The sequence below is a fragment of the Pseudophryne corroboree genome, chromosome 2 (assembly GCF_028390025.1).
Source record: "Pseudophryne corroboree isolate aPseCor3 chromosome 2, aPseCor3.hap2, whole genome shotgun sequence".
NCBI classification, from domain to species: domain Eukaryota; kingdom Metazoa; phylum Chordata; class Amphibia; order Anura; family Myobatrachidae; genus Pseudophryne; species Pseudophryne corroboree.
The window spans coordinates 619,325,812-619,334,689 of NC_086445.1; the positions used below are offsets into that span (position 1 = coordinate 619,325,812).

The following is an 8,878-nucleotide window of genomic DNA, read 5'->3' on the forward strand; positions in this document are numbered from 1 at the left end:
TTGCGGCGCGGTTTGGCGATCATGTGACCTCCCATTCAGAGACACTTGAACGTGTCCCCTCCCCTCCGTATTTGTCTGGTATGTAACAACCTTTAATGTTATGAATAATCCGATGTGGGTAATTAGTACAAATCATGTGTAAGATCCGGACACTGAATGTAGCAGTCATGTAACCTCCCATTCAGGACCCTTGAGCGTATCACCCTCTCCTCCATAGCTGATCGATTAATAATAACCTTTGAAGTTATAAGTGATGCTGTGTGGGTTGGTTGATGCAGATTGCGTCCGAGGTCCGAGCACTGTATATTAACTTAAAATTACAAGAAGAAAGAATGTATAAAATAAATAAAAGGATCCCTATCATGTGATTATACAGTGAGTGTTATGTCTTATGTTTAAAGTCATTGCCGGACATTAACCTATCGGATATTTACTATGCTGACATTTTAATCAAAATAATTTTTCAGATGGAAGAACAGTCTATACTGGTGCATTAGGCACAATTAAATGCTGCCTCCTATATATAATCCTTCAAATATTTATACAATTATGATTGGTTCCAATTGCAGTTTCATTAATTAGATAAGATGATAACTCGGGTGAGTATACATATCTGCAGATATAGACCTTAAAAACGTACAGTAATGAATATAGGCTATCTAGATACCGTGACGTGTGTATAACTGTAAATTAAAAACTAATTGTGAATGTGAGTAATGGGTGTCATGTGTGGAATCATTATTTTAATTGATAACTCAGGTGGGTATATATGCCTACAAATCTTGAAGAAATACAATGGCGATTGTAAAGTTGCTGAATATCATAACATGTGTGCAAATGATGAGAAAAACTAATTGTGAATGGTGGGTGTTATGTGTTGAGCCATGGGTGTAGGGTCATGTATGTGTATGTAGCTCTTGGTGATAGGTGAACCAATCTTACAAACATAGTGAAAAATCAAACAAAGTGAATATAATAAAATAATAAAATGAAACGTGAAGAATCTGTGTGTGTGTGTGTGTGTGTGAGGTGTGCGTAAAGAACACCTCATCATGCTCTGTCTGAATACTGTACTCAACTGTAATTTTATAACATGGTGTTAATACTGAAAAAAGATTCCCAAGTTACCCATCAGTGTTCCCCATCTATTACTATGAGAAGATATTCATGTTCCAAAGGTTATTACTGTCAGCTTGAGTGATTCAGATACATTTATTGCATAATGCTAATAAATATTAAAAATATATCATGACGTGTCCAGACTCTAAAGTCAAGTACATATATTACTCCTATACAGGGACCAGAATTAAACTAGCCCAATTTCTTCAGCCAATTGTAATAACACTGGATTATCATAGTGCCCTTATAAAGTGCCCAAAGTATGCCCGGTTCTCACTTCATGTCTAGAAGCTTTTATGATTAAGATCATGATGATAATACCTCCGTGGTAAAATAATTACACGTTATGATACCCACCTAACAAAAATCATTAATCACATAACCAGAATGTAACTGTGGGGATGGCATCCGCACAAGCAACAGATTCACTGCTATAATCACAAGAAAGGTGAATAACTGTTGTTCTCATTCAACCCTTTGGGATGTTGGCTTCCCATCAAAAATATCATCTTACTCTCAAACCTAAAGAGGTCCCCATCAACATCACCTATCCCCCCCCCCCCCCCCCGAATGCCTTTGCTGAAATGTTTCAAACCAAATGCCTGAAGGCCCTTCGGGATCCCATTATGTTGGCGCAGGAAGTGGTTAGCTACAGGAGTCAAAGATTTAAATTCCTGATACTGCCGACATGCTCAAATAATCTGACCTTTAATGGTCTTATCGTTTTACCGATATATATCATATTGCATACATTAGGTGCAGTGCATAGATTGTAGTCAGATTTATGGATGGGATAAATGCTCACTGAAAAGTAATTATAGGTTCATGTTCACTTATTAGCGGGACCTTTGTTCTCAGCATGAGATAGAGCTAGAATCCCAGCTTATCAGTTAGAGCATACCTGACTCAATCCAACCAGTTTATTATGCAGATATAGCTTATTAATGGCTGGGGAACCTCGTGCAATCAATATACACAGTGAACAGCTCACATTCACCTAACAGTAGATTGGTCTTTTGGGATAGAAGTGGTGTGAGCTACTAGATGTATATGATATAAGAAATAAAATTGGGAAATCAACAGTTTACTCATAATTATATAGAGGTATCAGCTAATGTCTATGCCATTCTAGGGGCAGAGTCACAATCCTGAGTTGATCAGCATGAATGCATGTGGTCAGATTAGACCAGCACAGCATGCAAGCATATCCTGATATAAACTGTGGGTAGTTTGTGTAATTAATGCACATAGAAAATCACTCATACCTACCTAACAGTAAGAGCTAATGTGGCTTAACTGTTCTTCTTAAATGTGGTTTTGAATACTTCCTGCAGGATACTATACACAATAAACAGACACGGCAGCTTACCAGTGACAGCTTAACAAAGCGTATAGAAACCTGCAGTCTCAGTGGCAACTGTTGCAATGATTGTGGCAATGCTATAAAAACCATGTATTGTTGCAACTTTTGAGACAGCAATAGAACAGCCACAAGAGAGAGATACAAATGAACCACCCTGATAAATTAAATTAGTAAAATATACAGGCTGTGGGAAATTCTGTGTAACAAACACTGTACACAGCGGCCAGCTCACATTCATTTTATTTTAGAACTTATATGGTGGAATTGTATCTCTGATAAATAAATGCTCTCCTTAGGTTACTTGGTGTAACTAACAGACATAGGAGCAGCTCTAGGATTATATCATAATAATCACGGTTTGCTGCAACATTTTAAGACAGCAACTGAATAATTATATGATAGAGTCACACATGAGCCACAATTGTTGGATTTTGTGTAATAACTGTTTATTATCACTGTGTGCAGAGTTAACACAATTCGGTTCCTTTTGCACATGCACAAGTATGAATATAGAATAAAGCCTTAACCACAAATTGCAGGGACTGCTGATTAAAGTGATATACCCTTTTATAATTGGAATTAATAAAGGTACCTTAACAAATGAGGGTTTACGTGAGCAGCCTTTAACCTGCGGCCAGGTCTAGGCTATAGTTGCACACATTTAAGTACTATAAATTATACAGACACAATGAAGACACATGGAAGGATTTGTTATTATTTTTATTTTTGTGTAATGTTTGTGATTTTGTCTCATGATTTTTCACACTCTCAGGCATTTTATCTATATGAAATTAAAAGTAAAATTTTAAATATATTTACTCTTCTCCTTAAAGTGCGCCAACAAAGAGACAATCATTTTCTTTCCAGTATTTCTCATGGCAGGCATCTCCTGCAGAACTAGCGGCGGTGCTAGGGGGCACCAGCCAAAATCTTGCCTAGGGCATCATATTGGTTAGGGCCGGCTCTGATTCCCCCTGTGTGTTGAGGCAAACAATAGGTGAAAGCAGTGGTACTTTAAGAGAGCAGGAGGCCCGTGTGATCGCTGACATCGCTAGGCTGAAAATCGCTCAGTGCATACACACCGAGCTATTTTCCCCCTGCCCAGCGATATCAGCAGGGGTGAACGGCTTTCCATAGCAGGACGCTATGGAATGCCGCTCACCCCGCCGTTCATCTACTGGTAATACCAGTAGATGAACGGCGGCCGCAGGTGATGAAGCGGGAGCGTGCATCAGCGCTCACCGCTCATCGCTGGGGCATACACACTGGGCGGTTTTGAGCTGAAAGCAGCTCAAAACACCAAAAGTGAGCTGCTTTCAGCTCAAAATTGCTGTGAGAGGGAGCACTGATATGCCTACAGTACTGCACACATATTTACAAATGAAACATATGTAGCACTTCAGAGGTTTTGAAAAAAAGGAAGTTTTTGGGAACCGCACAAGTCCTCAAATAGATTAGTAGTATAATTAGTAGCCTCTGAAAAACTGAATTATCTCGAATTGCTTCTAGATATAGCAACAAGGGGTATGGATAGTCAATCTTGGCCCCACCTGGTTGTTGCTTTCAGTGGTGCTCCACAGAGTCAATGTAAGGCAGTACAGAAAAAAGTGTTTAGAAAGTAGACTCTTTTTTGGGAGCACTCTAATTCAGAGGGTAGAAATATAATTAATTAATTAATACTGGTAAAACCATTTTTATTAGATTTATACATTAAAAAATATTTTTAGGAGTATTTGCGTGAAAAATTAGAAGCTTTGCGAAAATATAAAACACATTATAATTGGTACGTGATATCCGTATCACAGTGTATCGGTTGCCGGAAATTAATGACTGTGGTTACAGAGTTCATACATCATTGCACATTAAGATTTATGTAATGTATGACCATCATTTATTCAGCAAGTATCCATTGTGGATTACAGTAGATGCTGAGAATTAAATCATAGGTCATATGAAAGTCAGGTGCCCCGTAGTATGTATATATGTAAATATATATGGGTGACACTTTCTAGGGGAGTCAATTTATTGCAGTACCAGGGTGTTCAGAGGTGGTCTCCCATCCTAGTACTAACCCGGCCTTTCACTGCTTAGCTTCCAAGGTCAGAAGAGATTGGGCATCTCCAGTGATGTATGACCGCAAATATTGTACTCTCCCTCTAAGATCACCAAAAAATGTGCAGCCACTTTGTTATAGGAGTTCCAAAGTGCCCAATGTTTTGGGTGTGGATGGCAATATAGGGGAGTAAAATTGTTGCAGTACCTGGGTGTTCAAAGGTGGTCACCCATCCTTTTACTGACCCGGCCTTTCACTGCTTAGCTTCCAAGATCGGAAGAGATTGGGCATTTCCAGTGAGGTATGACCGCAAATATTATACTCACCCTCCTCAATCATCCAAAAAATTATATTATAATTGTCAAAAAGTAGTAAGTTATATATACATAAGGTGCAATAAAAAATTGGGATAATATGTAGCCACCTGGCTTATTTACCCTGTAACAATCAGCCACAGGTAACAATATACACATGAGTGAAGGTCTATTGTGTGGGTATAATTTCTAAACACCACATAATGTCCACAATTAGGACTGGCCCATCACTCCATATATACATAAGGTGCAATAAAAAATTGGGATAATATGTAGCCACCTGGCTTATTCACCCTGTAACAATCAGCCACAGGTAACAGTATACACATGAGTGAAGGTCTATTGTGTGGGTATAATTTCTAAACACCACACAATGTCCACAATTAGGACTGGCCCATCACTCCAGAAAAAGCCCTAAGAACGCCATAAACGGTCGGACCACAAATAATTTTATAGGTGCAGGATATAATTATGCTGCACAGAGATGGGTTAATTTGTGGTATACCCTATTCGCACTTGACCAAGCAATAGATTAGAGGTGCCTGATGCATAGAGCCTCTAATGAATACCTGCATGTATTGTGGAAAAGCAGGCTAGAAATAGGTGCTTGTTATTCGTTTGCACATGTGTTGATGTGCTTAAGCATAATATGTTCAAAGTTCTGAGCATTTGCTGCAATTAGCCATTCTTATATTTCAAAAGGAAAAGAAAACAGTCAGTGATAATTGTAGAATTGATATCAGCTTGCTATTGATGTCTATAGCTAATGAGGAATTTCCCAATTGAAGGCCTTGATACTGGAGGTATACAATCCATATGGTATTGCTAATTGGGACAATTAATCCTATATTGTTCTTTAGCATAGTATGATGATATGACTGATAACTAAATTGTCACTTGTGGTAGCTGCTGTTAATTCACAGAAAGGAAGGAAGAAAGAAAAGAGAAGAGTGAAAAGAGAAACTTTTTTTTGTTTGCTGACAGGCTCTTGTCAGTGCAGATTGCAGTGAAAAAAGTGCAGGGTATACGATACCAGCTCCGGACTGGGTAGTGTCCCTGTTGGACCCGACTCCTGCCGTGCCCGTGCTCCTAAGGTTTCAGGGGCTGCAATGGCGTGTGGTCGAGGTCTCCTCGTTCAGAGGACGGAGCTTGCGGCCGTTTCCATGGTGATCGTTCTCGGGATTCCGGCTAGTGCGATCACGTGTGCGCATCACGTGATCGCTGTACTTCCTCCTGACGTACGTTTCGCATTCAGTGCTTGATCACAGGATGTGCAGGATGTGATCAAGCACTGAATGCGAAACGTACGTCAGGAGGAAGTACAGCGATCACGTGATGCGCACACGTGATCGCACTAGCCGGAATCCCGAGAACGATCACCATGGAAACGGCCGCAAGCTCCGTCCTCTGAACGAGGAGACCTCGACCACACGCCATTGCAGCCCCTGAAACCTTAGGAGCACGGGCACGGCAGGAGTCGGGTCCAACAGGGACACTACCCAGTCCGGAGCTGGTATCGTATACCCTGCACTTTTTTCACTGCAATCTGCACTGACAAGAGCCTGTCAGCAAACAAAAAAAAGTTTCTCTTTTCACTCTTCTCTTTTCTTTCTTCCTTCCTTTCTGTGAATTAACAGCAGCTACCACAAGTGACAATTTAGTTATCAGTCATATCATCATACTATGCTAAAGAACAATATAGGATTAATTGTCCCAATTAGCAATACCATATGGATTGTATACCTCCAGTATCAAGGCCTTCAATTGGGAAATTCCTCATTAGCTATAGACATCAATAGCAAGCTGATATCAATTCTACAATTATCACTGACTGTTTTCTTTTCCTTTTGAAATATAAGAATGGCTAATTGCAGCAAATGCTCAGAACTTTGAACATATTATGCTTAAGCACATCAACACATGTGCAAACGAATAACAAGCACCTATTTCTAGCCTGCTTTTCCACAATACATGCAGGTATTCATTAGAGGCTCTATGCATCAGGCACCTCTAATCTATTGCTTGGTCAAGTGCGAATAGGGTATACCACAAATTAACCCATCTCTGTGCAGCATAATTATATCCTGCACCTATAAAATTATTTGTGGTCCGACCGTTTATGGCGTTCTTAGGGCTTTTTCTGGAGTGATGGGCCAGTCCTAATTGTGGACATTGTGTGGTGTTTAGAAATTATACCCACACAATAGACCTTCACTCATGTGTATACTGTTACCTGTGGCTGATTGTTACAGGGTGAATAAGCCAGGTGGCTACATATTATCCCAATTTTTTATTGCACCTTATGTATATATGGAGTGATGGGCCAGTCCTAATTGTGGACATTATGTGGTGTTTAGAAATTATACCCACACAATAGACCTTCACTCATGTGTATATTGTTACCTGTGGCTGATTGTTACAGGGTAAATAAGCCAGGTGGCTACATATTATCCCAATTTTTTATTGCACCTTATGTATATATAACTTACTACTTTTTGACAATTATAATATAATTTTTTGGATGATTGAGGAGGGTGAGTATAATATTTGCGGTCATACCTCACTGGAAATGCCCAATCTCTTCCGATCTTGGAAGCTAAGCAGTGAAAGGCCGGGTCAGTAAAAGGATGGGTGACCACCTTTGAACACCCAGGTACTGCAACAATTTTACTCCCCTATATTGCCATCCACACCCAAAACATTGGGCACTTTGGAACTCCTATAACAAAGTGGCTGCACATTTTTTGGTGATCTTAGAGGGAGAGTACAATATTTGCGGTCATACATCACTGGAGATGCCCAATCTCTTCTGACCTTGGAAGCTAAGCAGTGAAAGGCCGGGTTAGTACTAGGATGGGAGACCACCTCTGAACACCCTGGTACTGCAATAAATTGACTCCCCTAGAAAGTGTCACCCATATATATTTACATATATACATACTACGGGGCACCTGACTTTCATATGACCTATGATTTAATTCTCAGCATCTACTGTAATCCACAATGGATACTTGCTGAATAAATGATGGTCATACATTACATAAATCTTAATGTGCAATGATGTATGAACTCTGTAACCACAGTCATTAATTTCCGGCAACCGATACACTGTGATACGGATATCACGTACCAATTATAATGTGTTTTATATTTTCGCAAAGCTTCTAATTTTTCACGCAAATACTCCTAAAAATATTTTTTAATGTATAAATCTAATAAAAATGGTTTTACCAGTATTAATTAATTAATTATATTTCTACCCTCTGAATTAGAGTGCTCCCAAAAAAGAGTCTACTTTCTAAACACTTTTTTCTGTACTGCACTTCAGAGGTTTGCAAGGAGGTCCTTCCGCAAACTTATTATTATTTATTTATTATCAGTTATTTATATAGCGCACACATATTCCGCAGCACTTTACAGAGAATATTTGGCCATTCACGTCAGTCCCTGCCCCAGTGGAGCTTACAATGTATATTCCTTACCACATGTATACACAGACACATTCACGCTAGGGTTAATTTTTTTGGGGAGCCAATTGACCTACCAGTATATTTTTGGATTGTGGGAGGAAACGGGAGTACCCGGAGGAAACCCACGCACAGTTAGGGCCATGGTGGGAATTGAACCCATGACCTCAGTGCTGTGAGGCTGTAATGCTAACCATTACACCATCTGTACCACCATTTATCATTTAAGCCATCTCCAAAGCAACCATTAAAAGTACATGTATGGGGTGGTATCTCCCGCAGGGGCCCAGGACCAATTTTTTATTTTAATCGAAATTATGTTTAAAATTGTAGTTATACTTTCAATAATGTCCTTTGAATTAATGGACACAAGCCTATCGGCACAAGCCTCCCTAATGCTCTTTAAACTTTAAACAGTACCCAAGCATTGTTAAACTATTAGTATAAATCTAATATACACCACTGGTTTAATTTTAATATACATGGCAATTTAATATACAGTACATACCCCACTGCTTTTATACAGGCATAGGGTTTGTAATCAACAAACTTTGGGACACCT

General features: G+C 39.4%; 4 pseudogenes; 2 read left to right on the forward strand and 2 right to left on the reverse strand.

Moving 5' to 3' along the window:
* Positions 1-4,504: 4,504 nt before the first annotated feature.
* Positions 4,505-4,624, reverse strand: LOC135051465 (5S ribosomal RNA; annotated as a pseudogene).
* Positions 4,625-4,730: 106 nt separating this feature from the next.
* On the reverse strand, positions 4,731-4,850 carry LOC135051406 (5S ribosomal RNA; annotated as a pseudogene).
* A 2,544-nt stretch (positions 4,851-7,394) lies between these two features.
* On the forward strand, positions 7,395-7,514 carry LOC135051407 (5S ribosomal RNA; annotated as a pseudogene).
* Positions 7,515-7,620: 106 nt separating this feature from the next.
* On the forward strand, positions 7,621-7,740 carry LOC135051466 (5S ribosomal RNA; annotated as a pseudogene).
* The last annotated feature ends 1,138 nt before the right edge of the window (positions 7,741-8,878 follow it).